Source organism: Rattus norvegicus, chromosome 7 (genome assembly GCF_021556685.1).
Source record: "Rattus norvegicus strain SHRSP/BbbUtx chromosome 7, alternate assembly SHRSP_T2T, whole genome shotgun sequence".
Taxonomy (NCBI): Eukaryota; Metazoa; Chordata; class Mammalia; order Rodentia; family Muridae; genus Rattus; species Rattus norvegicus.
In genome coordinates, this window is record NC_141540.1 from 73,984,513 (window position 1) to 74,006,267 (window position 21,755).

The 21,755-nt window shown below is 38.5% G+C and overlaps 1 protein-coding gene across 4 annotated transcripts in view; it reads left to right on the forward strand.

The window, feature by feature from the left end:
• The window catches only part of Cpq (carboxypeptidase Q), a 569,822-nt gene that overhangs the window by 30,100 nt on the left and 517,967 nt on the right, over positions 1-21,755 (forward strand). The window contains exon 2 of one of the 4 annotated variants that reach the window (NM_031640.2): positions 8,733-8,794. The gene's annotated coding sequence lies outside the window, so the exon portion shown is untranslated. 4 annotated transcript variants of the gene reach the window in all.

Consider the following 21,755-nt stretch of genomic DNA (forward strand, 5'->3'; position numbering starts at 1 on the left):
AAAAGACATTGTTTTAGTTCTCAGTGGGTGTTCAAAAGCTTGATGTTCATTTCTATTCCTCTTGGTGGCTTCCTGCCCACTCAAAGCTATATCAAATGATGGCTTCTCGGTAGGATTCTGCATACCACAGCTGGTTCAGAGATTGAGAAAAACCAACCACATTGCATTTGTATCCCATTACAAGCAGATTGTACAAAACTTTGGCCATATACTGTACAGTGAAAGGGGATGGTGGAAGATATGTGGACTTGCCTGGATGCTTGGTCTGCTACTATTCTCCACGTTGCTTGGCAAATTATTTACCTTAGTTTCTTTTACTGAAGCATGGGAATGGATGATAATATGGGGGTCCCAGAAGTTTGAGGAAAATCACATGAAATACATTCCAGAAAGAGGTCAGTATGAAGCTTGCAACATGGTTGCTTCAAAGGGATAGTGGTTTTTTTTGTTAGGATTGAAGACAGGTATGATTAAAAAGAGGCCTAACGGTTGATGCAGCTTTGTGGTAGATAGATGTACCAAATCTGAAAAGTAGTGTTTTCTGTATCCTGAATGTTATTTTTTCATGAGATCAGTATATTGCCAAAACATTTTCTATTCACAGGGGAAGTTTAAATGCAGCTAGTGAGAAGCTTGTCCTATAAAATACATGATAAAAGGTCTTTTGTCCTGATGAAAAGATGAGGAAGCTCTAAGGAGATCTGAGACAGTGCTACTGCCAGTCCCCAAATGGGCCACCCACACAGCATGAAGGATGCTGGGAATAAGCTGCTCTTAGCCATGTGAGTGTGTTTCTTGGCAACCATGGCCCCGAAGAGTTTGGCAGGATAGGATTTTCATTTTGCCAGCTAAATCCTTGTCACTCAGGGTTGGCATTAATGTCTCTGATCTCATCTTTTGCCCAGTCTACAGATGGAGGACCTTTATGACTACAATGGAGCAATGGTCTCCAATACCTTCTCCTTGTTGGCTGTGGCCATAATTTTTCTCCATATGGTTTAGCTTGGACATGCACTTAGGAGGCTTACTCTGAGAATGCTCCAGCACTGGCATCATCAGCTCCTTATCTGCCTTGAAGTTTTTCCTGTTTTCTCCATCCTCCTTTCTCTGTTGACTATTAAATACTGAAGTCTACGAGTAAACTCTATCACTGGCTTCTGGGTAGGCCTGCATAGTTATTGAGTGGGTCCTTTTCCTGTAGACAATCACTTGGCCTAGGCAGAAGAAAGAATTGGCCATTTAAACTTGGCTAGGCTTAACTTGAAGAAAATGTCAACTGAGCAATTATTCTGGCTAGTTTTATGTCATCTTGATACTAGTTAAAGTTATCTAAAAAGAGGGACTCTCAATTGAGAAAATGCCTCCAGAAGATCTAGCCATAAGGCATTTTTTAAAGTTTTTCTTTTAAATTTTTATTGGTTAATTTATTTATATTTTAAAATTTTTATTTAATCTCTCTCTTTTTTTATACTCCAGATATTATCCCTCTCCTGGTCCATCCCCTGAGTGTTCCACATCCCATGACTCCTCTCCCTGCCCTGTCCCTCCCCGTCCCCATTCCATCCTTGAGGATGTTGGAATTGTGGTAGGGATTGCATTGAATCTGTAGATTCCTTTTGGTAAAAGAGTCAGTTTTATTTTGTTAATCCTGCTGATCCATAAGTGTGGAAGATCTTTCCATCTTCTAGGGTCTTCTTCAATTTCTTTCTTCAGACACTTGAAATTCTTGTCATATAGACCTTTCACTTGCTTGGTTAGAGTCATACCAATATATTTTATATTACTTGTGACTGCTATGAAAGGTATTGTTTCCCTAATTTCTTTCTCATCCCTTTTATCCTTTAAGTAGAGAAAGGCTACTGATTTGTTTGAGTTAATTTTATATCCAGCTCTTTGCTGAAGTTGTTTATCAGCTCAAGGAATTCTCTGCTGGAATTTCAGGGTCACTTATGTATACTATCATATATCTGCAAATAGTATTTTCACTTCCTCCTTTCCAATTTGTATCCCTTTGACCTCCTCTTGTTATCTTATTGCTTTGCATAGGATTCTGAGTACTATATTGAATAGGTAGGGAGGGAGTGGGCAGTCTTGTCTAGTCCCTGACTTTAGTGGGATTGCTTCAAGTTTCTCTCTATTTAGTTTGATGTTGGCTACTAGTTTGCTGCATATTGCTTTTACCGTATTTAGGTATAGGCCTTGAATTCCTGATCTTTCCAAGACTTTTACCATGAAGGGATATTATATTTTGTCAAATACTTGCTTAGTATCTAATGAGATGATCGTGTGGTTTTATTTTCTTTGAATTTGTTTATATAAGTGGATTAAGTTGATGGATTTTTTTTTATGTATTGAACCATCCCTGCATCCCTGTGATGAAGCCTCCTTAATCCTGATGGATGATCATTTTGATTTGTTTTTGTATTTGATTTGCAAGAATTTTATTGAGTATTTTTGTATTGATATTCATAAGGGAAGTTGGTCTGAAGTTCTCCTTCTTTGTTGGGTCTTTGTGTGGTTTTATTATCAGTGTAACTGTGGCTTCATAAAATTGGGTAGTGTTTTTTTCTATTTTTTTATGGAATAGTTTGAGAAGCATTGGTATTAGGTCTTCTTTGAAGGTCTGATAGAATTCTGCACTGAAACCATCTGGTCTTGGGCTTTTATTGGTTGGGTTTTAATGACTGCTTTTATTTCTTTACAGATTATGGGACTGTTTAGATGGTTATCCTGTTTTGGTACCTGGTATTTGTCTAGAAAATTGTCCATTTCATCCAGATTTTCCAATTTTGTTGAATATAGGCTTTTGTATTAGGACCTGATAATTTTTTTTTAAATTTCTTGTTTCTCTTGTTACCTCTCCCTTTTCATTTCTGGTTTTGTTAATTTGGACACTGTCTCTGTGCCCTCTGGTTAGTTTGGCTAAAGGTTTATCTATCTTGTTGATTTTCTCGAAGAACCAGCTTTTGGATTTGTTGATTCTTAGTATAGTTCTCTTTGTTTCTACTTGGTTGATTTCACCTAAGTTTGATTATTTCTTGTCGTCTACTCCTCTTGGGGGTATTTGCTTCTTTTTGTTCTATAGCTTTCAGATGTGCTGTCAAGCTGCTAGTGTATATTCTCTCCAGTTTCTTTATGGAGTCACTCAGAGCTAGGAGTTTTCCTCTTAGCGCTGCTTTCATTGTGTCCCATAAGTTTGGGTATGTTGTGCCTTCATTTTCGTTAACTTCTAAACAGTCTTTTTTTTCTTTCTTTATTTCTTCCATGACTAAATTATCTTTGAATAGAGAGTTGTTCAAATTCCACGTGTATATGGGCTTTCTGTTGTTTTTCTTGTTATTAAAGACCAGCCTAAGTTCATGGTGATCTGCTAGGATGCTTGGGATTATTTCAATCTTCTTGTATCGGTGAGGCCTGTTTTGTGACTGATTGTTGGTCAGTTTTGGAGAAGGTACCATGGGGTTCTGAGAAGAAGGTATATTCTTTTGTTTTAGGATGAAATCTTTTATAGATATCTGTTAAATTCATTTGGTTTATAACTTCTGTTAGTTTCACTGTGTCTCTGTTTAGTTTCTTTTTCCAGTGATGTCAGTGGGTTGTTGAAATTTTTCACTGTGACATTCAATGTTTGCTTTGAATTTTAGCAAAATTTCTTTTATGTATGTGGGTGTCCTAGCATTTGGGGCATAGGTGTTCAAAACTGAGAGTTCATCTTGGTCGATTTTTTCCTTTGATGAGTATGAAGTGTCCTTCCTCTTCTTTTTTTGATAACTTTTGGTTAAGTCGATTTTATTCGATATTAAAATAGCTACTCCAGCTTGTATCTTGGGACCATTTGCTTGAAACTTTTTCTAGCCTTTTACTCTGATGTATTTTCTGTCTTTGTCACCGAAGTGTGTTTCTTGTATTTAGCAAAATGCTGGGTTCTGTTTACCTATTCGGTCTGTTAGTCTATGTCTTTTTATTGGGGAATTGAGTCCATTGATAAGAAGATATATTAAGGGACCAGTGATTGTTGCTTCCTGTTATTTTTGTTGTTAGAAGTGGAATTAAGTTTGTGTGTCTATCTTGGGTTTGTTGAAAGAAGATTAATTTCTTGCTTTTTCTTCGGAATAGTTTCTCTCCTTGTGTTGGAGTTTTCCATCTATTATCCTTTGTAGGGCTGGATTTGTGGAAAGATATTGTTTAAATTTGGTTTGATCATGGAATATCTTGGGCTGGCATTTGTGTTCTCTTAAGGTCTGTGTGATGTCTGCCCAGGATCTTCTGACTTTTAGAATCTCTCTTCAGAATTCTGGTGTAATTGTGATAGGTCTGCCTTTATATGTTACTTACCTTTTTTCCCTTACTGCTTTTAATATTCTTTCTTTGTTTTGTGTATTTGGTGTTTTGACTTATGTGACAGGAGGAATTTCTTTTCTGGTCCAATCTATTTGGAGTTCTGTAGGCTTCTTGTATGTTTATTGTCATCTCTTTCTTTAGGTTAGGGAAGTTTCCTTTTATAATTTTGTTGTAGATGTTTACTGGCCTTTTGATTTGGGAATCTTCACTCTCTTCTATACCTATTATCCTTAGGTTTGGTCTTATCATTGTGTCCTGGATTTCCTGGATGTTTTGGATTAGGAGCTTTCTGCATTTTTCATTTTTTGACTATTGTGTCAAATGTTTTCTTCTGCCCTTGAGATTCTCTCTTCAATCTCTTGTATTCTGTTGTTGTTGTTGCATCCATCTATGACTACTGATCTTTTTCCTAGGGCTCCTATCTCCTGGGTTGTCTTTGTTATTTCTTTATTGTTTCTATTTCCTTTTTTAGATCCTGGATTGTTTTTTTTCAATTCCTTCATCTGTTTTGTTGTGTTTTCTTATATTTCTTTAAGGGATTTATCTGTTTCCTCTTTGAGGGATTCTATCTGTGTTGTCCTGTATTTCTTTAAGGGAGTTATTTATGTCCTTCTTAAAGTCCTCTATCATCATCATGAGATTTGATTTTAAACCAGAATCTTGATTCTCAGCTGTGTTTGGGTATTCAGGGTTTGCTGCAGTGGGAAAACTGAGTTCCGATGATGCCAAGTAGTCTTGGATTCTGTTGCTTATATCACTTGCCCCTTACCATCTAGTTATTTCTTTATTATTATTATTATTTTTATTAGATATATTTTTTACTTAAATTTCAAATGTTATTCCCCTTCCTGGTTTCCTGTCCATAAGCCCTCATTCCCTCCCCTCCCCCTCCCCCATACAGGTATTCCTCCCCTACATCCCCCTTACTTACCCCCATATTCCCCTGCACTGGAACTTTGGCAGGACCAAGGACTTCCCCTTCCACTGGTGCCCCAATAAGGCTATTCACTGCTACATATGCAGTTGGAGCCCTGGGTCAGTCCATGTATAGTCTTTCGGTAGTGGTTTAGTCCCTGGAAGCTCTGGTTGGTTGGCATTGTTGTTCTTATGGGGTTGCAAGCTCCTTCAACTCTTTCAATACTTCCTCTAATTCCCCCCAATGGGGGTCCTGTTCTCAGTTCAGTGGTTTGCTGCTAGCATTGACCTCTGTATTGGACATGCTCTGGATGTGTCTCTCAGGAGAGATCTATATCTGTTCCCTTTCAGCATGCATTTTTTAGCTTTATCAATCTTATCTAGTTTCGGTGACTGTATATATATGGGCCACATGTGGGGCAGGCTCTGAATGGCTGTTCTTTGAGTCGCTGCTCTAAACTTTGCTTTCATATCCCCTCCTATGGATATTTTTCCCCTTTTAAGAAGGAGTGGGAACATCTGCATTTAAGTCATCCTTCTTCTTGAGCTTTCTGTGGTCTGTAGATTGCATCTTGGGTAGTTCCAACTTTTGGGCTAATATCCACTTATCAATGAATGTATACCAAGTGTGTTTTTCTGTGATTGGGTTACCTCACTCAGGATGATACTTTCTAGTTCATTCCATTTGCCTATGAATTTCATGAAGTCATTGTTTTTGATACCTGAGTAGTTTTGTAAGCTTGTTCTGCTGTCTCTCACTAGATCTTGTCCCTTCAGTGAGCCTGTGAACCTCTGGTCTTAGGTATGTCATCACTTCTGGGAGACAATCTTTCTCTGGAAGTTTTTGTGGTGCTTTTATCTGTGATCTTAGGTGTATCAATACTTCTGGGAGACCTGTTCTCTCTGGGTGGGATTGGGGTGCAGAGAGTTGTGGTACAGGGTCAGCTCCGGGATGCAGATAGAAACCTGAAGGAGTTTGCTCCATGGTTCCTGGGCCCTGTGTGCTTTGGGCAGATTCTACTTGGGCCTGTTCTTTCAACAACAGTGGTGGTCTCATCTGTGATCTTTGATGTGTCAGCACTCCTGGGGGACCTGCTCTCTCCAGGTGCGACTGCCATAAAGCATTTCTAAATTTAGTAATCAATGGGAGGGCCCAGTGCACTAAGGGTGGTGCTACCTTTGGCCTGGTGGTTCTGGGTTCTATAAAAGAATAGGCTGAAAAGCCATGAGGAAATAGTCAGTAAGTGACAACAATACATGGCCTTTGCATTAGCTCCTGACTCCTGGTTCCTTCAGTGTCCTGACTTCCTTCAGTGATGCACTACAATATAGAAGTGTAAGCCCAAAAAGCCCTTTTCTCCCCAGCTTGCCTTTTGGTCACAGAGTTCCATCACAGCAATAATAATCTTAAAGACAGAAAGTCACCTACAAAGCAACTGTACCTTTAAGTGAGCAAACTCTTAAAGGAAGGAAAAACCAGTATCCTAGATAGGTTTCTGACAGCATCTGTGGCCAAGGCAAGGAGAAAGCAGTGGGACGAGGCAGAAAATGGTTGGGGAGGGAAAGTCAGAAAAGCAGATAAACAAACACTGTAGCTATTAAGTGTCTACCCTGGATCTCATTTTAGTAAAGGGTAAACTGAGACAGAGTAATTAAGTAAATTTCCTAATAACCACACAGCTAGTAAATGGCTAAACCAAGTTTAATACCGAATTACTATATTTTCTTCTTTATTCATATACTTGCTACCAAATCTCCTCTCTTCTTTCTCCTCAGCAATAAACAAGCATTTTGAGGGGGGCATACTTGGTATCATTCCCCAACTCCTTATGTTTTGCTTCTTCTGTGTTACTACACTGTTTGAAATGGCCCCCAGTGTAGTGCTGTGGGGTTTCTATGGTCCTTATGCAGAAGTGTTCAGGTTCCACAAGCTTCCTTCATACGTGGGAGATGGTGCTGCTGGCTGTAAGTGCAACATTAGTGAGTCAGTAAGTATTAAATATGGTGCCTTTAAAAAAACCCTTATGGGAGGGACTCTCACAAAACAAAATGATATATTTCCCTGGAAGGAATATTTAGTTTACTATTCATAGCTACGTTGCAGAATAAACCTGCTGTGAAAAATAAGGCTCAGTCACATGTCTTTTGGTGGCAAAGATGGTATTAAATATTTGTTACCTTATACATTTGATTAGATAAATTGCTAATTTTCAAATAAATATGGTTATTTACTAAGTATTCCCACTATATAGTTTTTATTTCTTTAGTTCATAAATTTCCATTTGTACTTGACAAATGCTCAATGGTTAATGGTTGTTGAGTGAATGAATGTCCTAATGAATGAGGAAATGATTACTTTAAACCTATAAGGTAACTTCGTCTAATCTTTTAAACACACATTCTAAGCATATGAATGTAACAAGAAATCAATGTTTTCTTTCCAACTTAATCATAGAACATTGAAAATGTCATAATTATTAGTGTATCGTTTTGTGCTTGTACATATCCCATGACCTGTGTGTGAATATCAAAGTATAATTTTGAAGAGCCAGTTCTCTCCTGTTTTTACCTGGGATCCATGGATGGAAATTGGGTCATCAGGCCTGTATAGTAAGTGCCTTGACCCAGTGAGTCAACCTGCTGACCCCGTAATGCAGGTGGCTGATTCAGAGTTGCCTTATACCTGTGCCATTTGTAGCTGTGGAAGTTTTTAAATGAAAAATAATTTGCTCTATAAATTGTTTCATTTATTACTGTCTTGAAAATATTAATGTTCATCTATCTTGTATATGTGATCTACTTATTCGCTGTGTTAGGTGCTTGTTGGTGTGATTAAATACTGCATACAGACAAGTCCAAAAGAAGAAAGGTTGATTTCTCCATGATCTCAGAAGGTTCTGTGCATAGTCACTTGACTCCAGGTTTTTGTGTCTGTGGTAAAACAGAATATCAGGGGAGTGGACCTTCTTTACTCAGAGAGAGCAGCACAGAAAAATAAGTCCCTAAGGACATGATCTTTTATTTTATTTTCCTCTACTAGGTCCAATCTTCCAAAGTTTCCAAAACCTTCCAGAATAGTGCTCTAGCTGAAATGAGCACTCAATACATCCCCGTGGGGACATTAAACATTCAAACTGTAATGACACCAAAACTGTGTGATAAACATGGGGATGCCATCTACTCAACGGTGTCATAGCGTTTGTTAGGCCACAATAGGGTTAAAAGTCAAGATTCAAGAACTAGAGAAATTATGTAAGTGGTTTCTGATCCATGAAGGGCATTGTGAGTGCCTGGCGAGCAGCTATGGAAACAGATTTTTGTTTTATTTATTTATGTATTCAATATTGTTTGGATGATTGACTAGTGATACTTGGAATATCAAAATACCATTTTATTGAGCCTACAATTTGACATATTAGAAAGCACAATTATTCAGAAGCAACACTATTTGTATTGTTTATTCCTTAAATATTCAGGTATTCCGATTTGGAGTCCTTGAATTAAAAACAACCATGGAGCATGTCATTGGAGACAGCAAGTGAGTGATTGTATATACACAGCTTTTTGTTTCGGGAAAGTGGTCTGAAATGAACACCATCACTGAAGTGGCAGCATTGTGGATGGAAGTAAAGCTTTTGGACAACTGGTGATCCAGTCCTTGTGACCTTGACCCTGCTTTCAGTCATGATCTTCGCTGTCCAAATCTTCTCTAGACTTACAGTTGATTTTCAACCTGTGGAATTTTATGCTTAGTTAACCAGTGGAATTTTTCTTAAGTCTCTGGTTCAGAACCATTGACTCTGTTATTTGAAGCCAGATGTGTGTTTTCCAGCCCGTGTCTTTCAACTTTTGTACTACCTGTTAGATCTGCATGTGGCTTTTCTGCCTGGGTATTTTGTGAGCACTGGAGAGAGAAGGCATGACCGAGTGTGAGAGAAGAGGGATTTGTTCTTGAGGTGAAGTGTGAGAACATGGAAGCCTTCAAGGAGAATCTGTGAGAGGTAGAGGTAAATTGGAGAGCCATTTCTGCATAAATGTTTCACACATTTCAATGAGGTTGAATTTGAGTTTCTGTGTTCATGGTGCAGACTCATTTTTTAAAGTATTTGAAGGCAGACATTAAAAAAAGATAGTTTAATGTAAATTTGAAAATTCTGATTCATGATTGGTAGCATAATTTTGAATGCCATGCCTTATTCGTTGATACTGTTTGCCATATATCTTCAAGATCATATTAGTGCTGTGGATAAAGTCCACGAATTGTTTGTCTGATAATCTGTACCTTTTCCATTGTGGTAATGATTCCTGTTCTAAGAATTAAGATGGGTCTATATAATGGTTATGGTCAGGGGCTGTTACGCTTTGGGTCTTAAATATCTTTTCAGAGGCTGATGTGTTAAAGGACTTGTCCCAGCTGATGGTACTGTTGAGAGGCAGTGGAACTTTGGGAGATGACACCTAGTGGAAAGAAGTTAGCTCATTAGGGGTAGATCCTGAGAGAGAATTGAGGCACCCCAGTTCCCTTCCCCTCATTTAGCTCCATTCTAGTTTTGTTCACCTTACACTGCCCACTGTGATGTTCTGTCAAAACTTGAGAAATGAGATACAAAGAGGAGTTTTTTCAATTCATGTTCATTATCTAAGCCATTTTGCCACAATATTAGATTTATGACTGGTACATGAGTATTGTCTTCTGATTCTCGAATTGTTCTATGGAAGATAAAGCCAAGCCTTAAGTATCCTTTTTACAGTATTTCATGTATTTATACAATATAGGACTCATTATATCAAGTCCAATCTTCCATCTCATATAATATCTCTATGTAGGTAGTGTGCCTCTGCGTGTGTGTGTGTGTGTGTGTGTGTGTAATGTATATTCCGTATGTAACAACAAAACAATTTATGCAATTATCTAGACCTAATTGTTCTAGGTCATTTTACTATCTGATCCTTTATAATCTCTACACAGTGAGCCTATTTTTCTTTTCTCTTTTCTTTTTTTTGTTTTTCTTTCTTCTTTTTTCTTTTTTCTTTTTTTATTTGAGTTTTGGAACAATGTCAACCTCTTTTCCCTGCAGTTACCAATTCCATTTATAATGGTATCATACTCTCCACAGTTTACACTTTTAGGACTCCCCATTACTTTATTCTCCATATACATTTGTCATCATTGAATACACACACACACACACACACACACACACACACACACACACACACACACAAATATCCCCCAGAATCTGACAAGTTCTTCTGTTACTATATTTTTATTTCTCATAATTTAGATTTGATTCCTTTTTGTACAAGAATCTCCTCCCACTTGTTCAGTAACTTAAACTATATTTTCTTTTAATTATTTGAACATTTTAATGGTTTCAACATATTTCCAATAGCTATCTTAATATTTTTATCCATTAAACCTAATATGATATTACCTTCATCTTGATTTATGTTGTTTATTTAATTGAAAAAAAATGAGTCACATTTTTTGTATCTATATCAATTTTGTATTATGGGATAAACAATATCGATGAGGTCTGTGTATGCATGTGCCAGTATGTGCATGTATGTGTGTGCATGTGTATGTGCCCTCATAGTTAAAACTAATTGAAATCCTGGCTTATCAGCTTAAGCGTTGGTTAACTTGTACTTTGTTGGAATGGTTTTCTAGAAAGCTCTGGTTTCCTCTAGCTTACAAATTAATTCTTCTAAAGAACTTATTAAGGTTTTTTCCCACGCAGTCTAGGATAGTGAGTATTCTAAACCAGCATTCTCAATATTTTTGTCATTATTTTATCTCAAAGGAGTTTTTCTTGTATTATTTCTCCCCCAATTATGGTCATTTTCCTCATGAAGTTTGAGTACACGAAAATGTAAATCTGTAAATGTAGCTCTTCAGAGGACACAGAGCACTGGAAGAATTAAAAATACTTTGTTCCTCCCCACTCACAAGTAATTTCTCTTCTTTGGGAATAATGATAGCAACTCTGCTGAAAATGGATGTTTTATGCTGGTCCTCATTTCCATCTTATTGGGTTTATTTTTTTCTCTCATTATGCTAGTACATTAGTATCTTCCACTAAAGCTCACAGCCTATTTCTGCTCTCTTTAAGGCAAACAGCAGCCACTCTCCATAGACTGCGTAATTTGCCTTATAAATGTACAACCCAGCTCTCAGCAATGAACTTTCTGGGGACACTGACATGGACTTTTAGACTCCCACAATTGATAATTTTTCTCTGTGACCCTGCATACCCCAATTTTCAAACTTGAGACTCTGCCCTTTAGTTCAGAGGTGCTTCTAGGCTCTACTTGGAGACCACCTCACTTCCCTGTGGTCAGGCAATGGCCACCACTTTTTAAGTTGTCATTCTCTCAGAGGCTACAGAAATTTCTTCATTGTGTCCAAAAATTGGCTCTTGATTTTGCTTAGCTTTGTGGATCTGTGTTCATTTGTGGCAGAAGAGTTGGACATGTACCTGTAAATCCAGTCTCTAAGTGTGTTGGAACCAAAGGCCCTCTCTGCTTCTGTTAATCTTCATTTACACAAGGGATGCCCACAACTGACTTTTCAATCTTCACTCCATTTCAGAGTGAATGTTCTTATGCACAATCTTATTAGTTAAGTGTTTAAAATCCTTATTTGCTACTGCTTACAGTAATTTACAGGCCTTCCTCTATGATCTGTCAGACACTTCCTTCTCTGCCTTTAGTTTGGGTGTCTCTGTTTTGAACCCTTAGATATGCTGTATAGAACTTTTCTAGTTTATCTAATGTGTAATGGCGATATTTGCATCCTTGGCCTTGTGTATTTATCTCTTGGTGTTAGGAGACCGTACCCTCCATTCCCTTGCTTTACTTGACTAATCCTCACTCAGCTATTAGGTCACAAATAGTCTTGAGCTTTCTCTAGTCCTAGGTCAAGGTAAATGGCCTCCTTTATTCTTTATAGATGGTGATTAGGTTGATTATTAAATAGTTTTCATATTTATTGTCTTATTCTCATTTGAAATAATCTCTGAGGGACAAGAATTTTAATGTGATCATTCAGTTCTATATCTGTAGTACCTAGTACAATGTTATGCTGTCCACTAGTATTTGCCTATTCAAATGAATGAACACAGAGATCTTTATTCTTGCTAGGTTCCTTGGTCTTCATGTCTTCTTAATATAGAGAGATCAAATTGGAAAGGAATAAACATTTATAGAAGAGGTCAACAAATACGTGTTTCAATAAAGTTTTATATACAAAAGCAGATGGCATACCAGATTTATCACGTTACAGAAAAAGATAATGACAGTAATCCACATCACCCCCCTTTATTTGAATGAAGAAGTATGGGTGCATATTAGAATACATCTTGTTGGTTATATACAGTGCTGGTCTGAGGTCAAATATCAACCCTGAAATCTCAGTAGCTTAACAAAAATACATTCTTTTCTTCCTGCAAATCTCCATGCTGCTGCTTAGACAATGTTTCAGGACATTGCTTCCCATACAGTGATGCCTGGATCCAAACAGCTTCTGTGTGTGCGTCCATTAAAGCAACTATCGTCTGCTAGCTCATTAATTAGAGCCCATCTTGAAAACAGGTATTGGAAAATGAGGAAGAACATGTACACCTTCTGTGGATGATGAGCATCTCTCTCACAAAAACACTGCCTTAAATTTATTAGGAAATGACTTTTGATAGGGGAAGGCCTTGCAAAGCATGGTTTGGCACCATCTATCTTGCTAAATCACTGCCAATATCTTCTACTGGAGTTTAAATTCTAATATTTCTATTCTTCCCTCACTACTAAAATATCATTAAAAGTAAACAGGAGGAGGATTTTAAATAAAAATTATAACCACATTAAAAATAGAGTTCATGGATACTTGTAAACTTTATTCCCCTTTGGACACCTAATATACACAATTCTGTAAGAATATGTGCATCATGAAAATGAACTGAAGTACAGCAATGTTTAAAATGTTCTGAAGAATTCTCTTCACTCAGAGAATCCTTCCACAACCCTGGCATACAGGATGAACACTTACCTTGTTACCTGAAAATTGGAATCAGGCAGAGAAGAACTGAGGGAAGACACTCAAGGAGAGGCCACAGCAGGGGCTTCAGTGACTCTAGCTATTTGTTCCCACTCTCATCTTCACAGAATCGCATTTGTCGTCCTTACTAAGTGTTCATGTCCAAAAAGTGACAGTTTTTCATCAAGCTTGCCATGCAGCATGCTTACTTTCTGAGATACTTAACATATTTCTATATTGCCTAAATGTAAGATAGTAATGAATTTATTGACTTCCATTGTAGCATCCCTTCTTTGGATGTGAATTCCTTGTGTGTGTGGTTGGGAATATTATATTGCAGTGCTCCAGATGTATAAAATTATTTTTACCTGTGAGTTTTATACTTTCTTTTATTTTCTTACCAACATCAGTTTGAGTAACTTACTTTATTAATTCGTGTAAGATAGTTTTGCTTATGATATATTCCCTCAGGTTTTTTTCTCAGAATTCCCTTATCTTTTTTGAATTTCAAAGAATAGCTTTGCTGGATATCTAAAAGATGGCTTTAAAATGTTCCAAAGAATACTTCTTGCTTTTCCTCTCATTGCTATGAGTATTTAAGAATATATATATAGAATTATATTCTAATATATAATTGTTGATTATACACACACACACACACACACACATTACAACAATTAATGGAAAAGAGGGCATGGGTTTGAAGAGAGCAAGGAGGGGTATGGGGGATGGCTTGGTGGGAGGAAATGAAAGGAGGCAAATGATGTAATTATATTATAAAACCAAAAAATATACTGTCAGAGTTTTTTTTAAACATATCGTTAATGAGGTAATATCATTTTGGAATAGTGGTTTCTAAGTTCTGTCCCCTCGCTTTTGTTACTTTAAGCAATGGAATGCTTCCAAGAAATGAAATCTCAGGAAGAAACAAGCTTTACAAATCACAGAGTGGAAGCTCCTGTGGCTGGGGGTGGGGGCTGATCTGGAACTCTGTCTGCTCAGTCCCCCTTTTACCACTCTTATGTCTGCCTCCACAAATGAGCATTTTCCAGTGTTTTTGAGAAGGGTAAGAAAACCTCTGTTTTACGTTATCTGTAGGAAAGAACTATAGACTGCAGTCGGTAGGATTCAAAGGGACTTTGGAAACTACCTCCCCACTTTGCTGCCACTTTTATTTAGTAGCCGTTGATTGATGGCAGTGGAACAATAAGGCCATAGCCAATCTGGAAGTCAGACCTTTAAAACAGTGTGGGATCTTCAACAAAAATAATTTGCAAGTGCTGACTATGTTATTGCCAGTGGACCTTTCACATTGGGGAAAGACCATTAATTTATGTAGGAATGGATTCCAAAGAACCTTTTAGGATCAGAACTTAGCAGTTTGAGTTTCACTTATCAGACTTAGCACAATAGGCACACAAGAGCATAACGTGCACAGCACAGTCTGAGTTCTGTCCATAATGCACCGTCCTTTATACTTCAATTCTTTAGCCCACTCCTACCTGAACTACTCACCTTGAACCCTATACATAGTTCTTCCTTGCTTAATTTTTCATACAGTTTTCCTGCATTCATGATTTTTCTTACTCTCTCCTCTTTTTCCCTCTATCCCTCTATCCCTCCATCTCCTCCTCTCCTTGACACTCTTTTGTTTCTAGGCTGTCTGTAGCTAAAAAATAATGTATCACCGGTTACACACAAATTCAGTGTTATATTGATTAGAATTTTCCATGTTGTTGTGTTACACACGTTTATTTATTTTTCTTCGGTTAACAATTTACTGTGTTCATGTATCACTGTTCTCTTCTCCTCTCCTGTTGATTAGGAATTGGCCTGCTTTTAGGCACTTGGTGCTGAGTATAAGGATAGCTATGAATTTAAATCCTTTTCTTACATTTTGGTTTTGCAGGCCAGAGACTCATTATATACCCCAAGCTGTCTTCAAAATGATAACAATCCTCTTGCCTTAGGCTCTCAAGGGTTGGGATTACAGGTTTGAGCCACTGTGTCTGGTTTGCATGTTCATAAATGTTTCTCTTTTTATACATGTGCAAGAGTTTCTTTTGGAAATATGCCTAGTAGGTAAAATTACTAGACTGCAGAACATATTTCTTTTTCTAATTCAGGAAGTGATTCCAAACTATTCTGTACCTCTGTAATCAATGTCTGAGGAAGGCAAAATGTTTTTTTTTCCTTTTCTAATGAAGTAGCAACTACTGAGATCTCTCCCTTACTTCTGCATTCGCTCCCAGTGCTAGGAGCTGACCTGAGATGAGATAACTGGCACAGGTCGGGTCAGCCACCTGATTTCTCTCTATGCCATTGTTGTCATGTTTGCACTGCCTGTTGCATACAACTCCTGCTTGAGCCACTTCCGGTTCAGTCTCTGAGTTCTGCTAAAGTTGCCATCTCAGGTTTCACAGCCCTTGGCATCTCATCTAGCTGCTGGTTTCAACATTCAGTACTGAGGAATGGCCAATCCTTTGCTCACTGACTTCCAAACTCCAACGCTCTTTGACTTTTTGCAGCCTAGAGATCCTTAAACTACAGCTGGTTCAAACAGTTGTACAGGTCATGACAGGACGTTTCAGGAGTGATGCCAGGGTTGGTATAGCATTATCAGCCGAGGTGGGACCATGGGAGACTTCAGGTAGCTGTCCTTATGGAGGCCCCAAGATCTTCTAATTTCCTAGAAGTTTATGAAAAGCCTCTTACCCTTGCATGTCAACAAATGGTCATGTATTTGGAAAAATCCTGTGCAAGCCAAACAGAATAGATCTGATCTGTGCTAGCCTGTGGAAGGTCCACTTGTTTGTTTTTCTTTGGAACTTTGGCTTGTTTGGCTTCGTTTGCTGTTGCCCCATCTCAGTGCTGTTGCCAGCATGCCACCCACTCTCTGGGGGGACACTTCATTCACTATCTGTGGGTAATCTTGATTTCTGAGTGGTCCGATACTCAGAGCGTGCAGGGCAATGTGTGACAACTTAGCCTTTTCTTTGGCTGCTTGCCTTTACACTTTTACCAAAGGCTGGTGCTTGTTTTGGCAACTTTAAGAAAAAGATAAGTGTTATAAAGAGGGACTTTTTAAAATTAAAAAACAAAGTTGGGAATGTAAGTGTGCCAAAACTCCAGTATTTTCTTAATGGCTGTCACACCTGTGTGCACTATGTTAGATTTTTCTCTAATGTTAATCAAGTGGTTCTGGGTGGCTCTGACCAGTCTGTGCTGGCATTTCCCTTTTCTTTTATCTTAGTAGAGCAGTGGACTAAAATAGCATCTCATTTTTCTGACGTAGAAAAAGAAAGTTCTTTGAGACCCTGCCCTTGTAGAATTGTTTTCCATCCTGTGACTTGTAGATTCCAGCATTTTAAGCACCATCTTCTCGAAACAGAAAAACTGACTTTCCTTGCAAGTTTTAGGCACACTCCAAGGTGGATGTGGTGAGTATCAGTGTGCAGAGTGAAGACAGAAAGCAGTTCATGGTTTATTTCTGAGACTGGGCTGCTGGGCTGCCAAGTGTCTAATTGTGAATGAAGGCTTTGAGTGGAACTTGTTGGAGCAAGATGCTAATAAATACAGGGTCGTGATCTCATGTGTAACTGTAACTTAGCACAAAAAGGACTCCTGGCCCATTTAGTCTGGGCAAGGGGTGATCTCAGGGCAAGGAGTATTAGAGAATGAGCAAGCCCTCCTTTCAGGCTTCTGTGCTGTTAAAGGTGGAAAGTGATGTCCTGTGGAGTGGCAGTCAGCAGCCATCCTGCCTACAGGTAGGTAGGTGGATTTTTGCAGCTCATCCAGTTATAAGGAATTCAGGTTGCATGCATATCAAGTTGCAGGAGGCACATCTTCTATTGAGGCTAGACAAGGCAGCCCAGTTTTTTTTTTTTATCTTTATTAGCTTGAGTATTTCTTATTAAATTTCGATTGTCATTCCCTTTCCCGGTTTCCGGGCCAACATCCCCCTAACCCCTCCCTCTCCCCTCCCCCTCCCCATCCTCCCCCATTACCGCCCTCCCCCCAACAATCACGTCCACTGGGGGTTCAGTCTTGGCAGGACCCAGGGCTTCCCCTTCCACTGGTGCTCTTACTAGGCTATTCATTGCTACCTATGAGGTCAGAGTCCAGGGTCAGTCCATGTATAGTCTTTAGGTAGTGGCTTAGTCCCTGGAAGCTCTGGTTGCTTGACATTGTTGTACATATGGGGTCTCGAGCCCCTTCAAGCTCTTTCAGTCCTTTCTCTGATTCCTTCAACGGGGGTCCGGTTCTCAGTTCAGTGAGCAACCCAGTTTTAAATATGGAACTATTTTTATTTTATATGTTAGAGATTTAAAGTTTGTTTGTTTTTGCTATAAATGGTTTCAAACCAAGTCAGAAGGTCAAATGCGCTTCCCTACACTTGTCATCTGGGCTTGCAATAGAAACAGTTGTGTGTGTGTGTGTGTGTGTGTGTGTGTGTGTGTGTGTGTGTGTGTGCGTGCGCGCGCACGCGCGCGCGCACGCGCACGCGCACATGAGTGTGGTTAAGTCAAACTGAGGTAACAGAGAAACCCCAGTTTCCCCTTAGAATCTTTACTGGTGCTCAGAGATGAAACTGATTGATTTAAAATGACCTCTGTCCTTTCTGCTCATCCTAACTGGAGTTTTTCAGGAGATTATAGAAGAGATGTGCAGTTACCAATCTAGGTTATCGGTAGGAGAACAATACTGAGCAGAACACAAATTGAAAGTAGTCCAAGGTCTGCCACATGAGAAGTTCATTTGGGTCTGGCCCTGTCTCATTGGCACTGAGTTAATGTTTCCGGTCTAAACATGGTCAGAGGTGGTATTTCCTGTTTATCTTTTCCAAAGCTGGCAGCGATTTGCACACCATGCTCTCTGCAGCATTCCTGAACTGTGCAGAATGAAAAGAGGGTTTAGTTTCCTTCGCATTTATAGAGAAGAAGCTCTAAAGCAGCTTTCTTTCCTTTTCTGTGTTTGAGAAACGTGAGGAGTAGTAGCTCAGAGGTTTGTGGATGTTAGCGGGCTCTTGAGAATGTACTTAATGTTGAATTGTTTTGAATTATTCATACATTATCATCTAAAAATACTACGACTGCGGATTTGGTTGTTATTCCATTTTAATACAGTATTTCAAATTTTCATTTAAAAATGTTCCTTCTTAATAAATAGATGAGCTTAAAGAACAGCAGAAGCACCCCTCCCTACACTTCTAAGAAGTAAAAGGAAAATTGTAATTTGTAGTTGAGATTGATATAATTTATGGCTACTTTGAGGTGCTGTTTAATTTTTCCTGCTATCTAGTCCCACATGATGCATATCTAATTCAGTAGCCCCTACCCTGCCCACTGAGCGTGATTTTGGGGTCCTTGGGTTCACAGTTACATAGCATCCCTGAAAGAACCCCTGAAAGAACATGCCCTACGGAATGGCATACTCTGGAGAAAATTGACTTTCTACTTTTTTAAATGTTAGCGAACTATCTGAATAAAGAATCAGACATAAATAGTAGTTCAGAGAAATATAAACACACATACATACATACACACACCACCATTATGACCAATGACAGAAATGTGTGTGTGTGTGTGTGTGTGTGTGTGTGTGTGTGTGTGTGTGTGTATGTGTGTTGACAGTCATGGTCATGGTATCAGGAATCAAGCCTAGGGCTTTGCATGTACTAGAGAAATGCTTTACCACTGAGCTACATCCTCAGCCAAGGACTCACTGCTGTCTGTTATCTATCTGTCTGTCTGCCTGTCTGTCTATCTGTCTGTCTGTCTATCTATCTATCTATCTATCTATCTATCTATCTATCTATCTATCTATCTATCTACTTTCCATCCTTTAGGACATCTGGTATATTCCAGATGGTAGAGGCAGAATGATGCACAATCATTTATGTAGACATTCCCAAATCTTAACAACACATGATCCTTCTCAACCCCATTTCAAAGGGATAACTATTCAATTTGTATTATTTTATATTTTCACATTGTCAGGACCTTTAAAGGCCCCTTTCCTTGGAGCCAGAGAGATAGTCCAAAATGGTTAAGAGTGCTGTTGCTCTTCCACAGGACCCTAGTTTGGTTCCTAGTTTTCTTGACTGGAGGTTATTATTACATCTGCAGGTAACTCAAGCTCTAGGGAATCTGATGTTGTGTTATGGCCTTCAGGAGCACCTGTACACATATGGCATGAGTACATACAAAAACAGTTAAATATGAATATTTAAAAAGCTGTTGTTTACTTGCTAACATCACTCATGACATCTCCTTTCCTTCCTACCTGTGACTGTTCTCTTTAGTAATGATGATGATGATGGGAATATGCAGATCAGAGATTTTTAGCTCCTTATTCTGCATTCTCTTTATAAATGACTACATTTACTGTACTTCCGATTTCAATCTGAGTCATGTCTTCATTTCCCTGTCTGTAGTGATAACAGGAAATGTTTTGAATATATTACTTGATAAAGATGATTGTGAATATATAATTTAGCCCTGTCTAATATAAATACAATACAAGCTCATAAATGACTTAAAACTTTCTAGTAGCCACATTAAACAACAAAAAAAGAAACAAGTAAATATATATGTATTTGACTATTGTCATAGCCTCTAAGTAGCTCCCATAGTCACTTTGAGTATTGCTTTCTTCCTGCTTCTTCATAGATCCAGCTGTATCAAGCCTCTAATTGAGCCCTTCATGTCGTTGATCCTTTGGTGTCTTTTCTTACAGACCCCTGTCCAACCACCCAGAGCCCTCTTCACTGTTTGTCCTGATGTCTTCCCTTCTATATGGGTATTCCATTCCCCATCCTCCCCCCATTACCGCCCAGAAGTTAAGAATTGTTTTCGCTATTCTGGGTTTTTTGATTTTCCAGATGAATTTGAGAATTGCTCTTTCCATGTCTTTGAAGAATTGTGTTGGGATTTTGCTGGCAACTGCATTGAATCTGTAGTTTGCCTTTGGTACGATGGCCATTTTTACCATGTTAATTCTGCCAATCCATGAGCATGGGAGATCTCTCTTTATTATGAGACCTTTGATTTTTTTTTTCTTGAGAAACTTGAAGTTATTGTCATACAGATCTTTCACTTCTTTGATTAGAGTATTCCCAGGATACATTCTATTACTTGTGGCTATTTTGAAGGGAGTTATTTCCCTAATTTCTTTCTCAGCTTGTTTATTATTCGTATAAAGGCTACTGATTTATTTGAGTTAATTTTATCTCCAGCCTCTTTGCGGAAGTTGTTTATAAGCGGAGAAGTTCTCTGGTGGAATTGTTGGGGTCCCTTATGTATACTATCACACATCTGCAAATAGTGATACTTCTACCTCTTTGCCAATTTGTATCCCCTTGATTTCTTTTTGTTGTCTTATTGTTCTAGCTAGAACTTCAACTACTATATTGAAGAGATATGGGGAGAGTTGTCTTGTCCCTGATTTTAATGGGATTGTTTCAAGTATCTCTGCATTTAATTTGATATTGGCTGTTGGTTTGCAGTAAATTGCTTTTATTTTGTTTAGGTATGGGCCTTGAATTTCCCATCTCTCCTTTAACATGAAGGGATACTGTATTTTGTCAAAAGCTTTTTCAGCATTTAAGGAGATCATCATGTGAATTTTTTTCTTTGAGTTTGTTTATATAGTGTATCACATTAATGGGTTTTCAGAATGCAAGAGTGGCATGTGTTTCTTATTTAATAGTGGCAATGGTCTTGTTTCAGGATCCTAAATAAAACCAGGGACTGGTTTTATTGTGATTTTCCTATCTTTTTTTTAAATCAAATTTATATGGTATGTCTTCTTATCCCCAAGTCCAAGAGGTCTGTCAGGCCAAGCCTAGACTACACATTGAGCCTGCTGCACAGCATTGCACTCTTTTGGACTCTGCTAACAGTCGGTGCATTTGAAACATTCCTGGCCTTTGTAACTGGGTGCCTGTAATTTTAATTATTTCAAATCTTATTTGTGATGATGGTTCTTAAACATTTTAACCTCTCTTGTCACCCACTACCCACCAGAGGGAGTGGAGAAGAAATGATACAGGTGGTGGCAGGGAAGTGGAAGTTTAGAAAGGTTCTTTGGAGCAACTCCCATCTGTGTTTTCTGGAAATCGGCAGTTCAATTCATAGGTTAGCAGGCAATGGCAGCTAGATCCATTCGCAAACACTTCACAGATATATCAGCAGTCCAGTTCAGTAGAGTCAGGTTAGTAACATTGGGGACAAGACCTAGCAGAGATAGCCAGGTATCAGCCTTGGCTCAAGTCAGCAGGAGGGACCTGAAGGGACACCATGAAAAGTTCCTGACTGTGCTTCTGACTCAAGACCCATAAGCATTGCACAGCTAGCTGTACCAGCAAGCCAAACTCTATCCATGTCATTTTGTGGAGTTCTATTTATATCCTCCAAACATCGTGTGTCCTCCGTGTGCCTTGCCTCAGCACAGGTTTTGCTTCAGCACA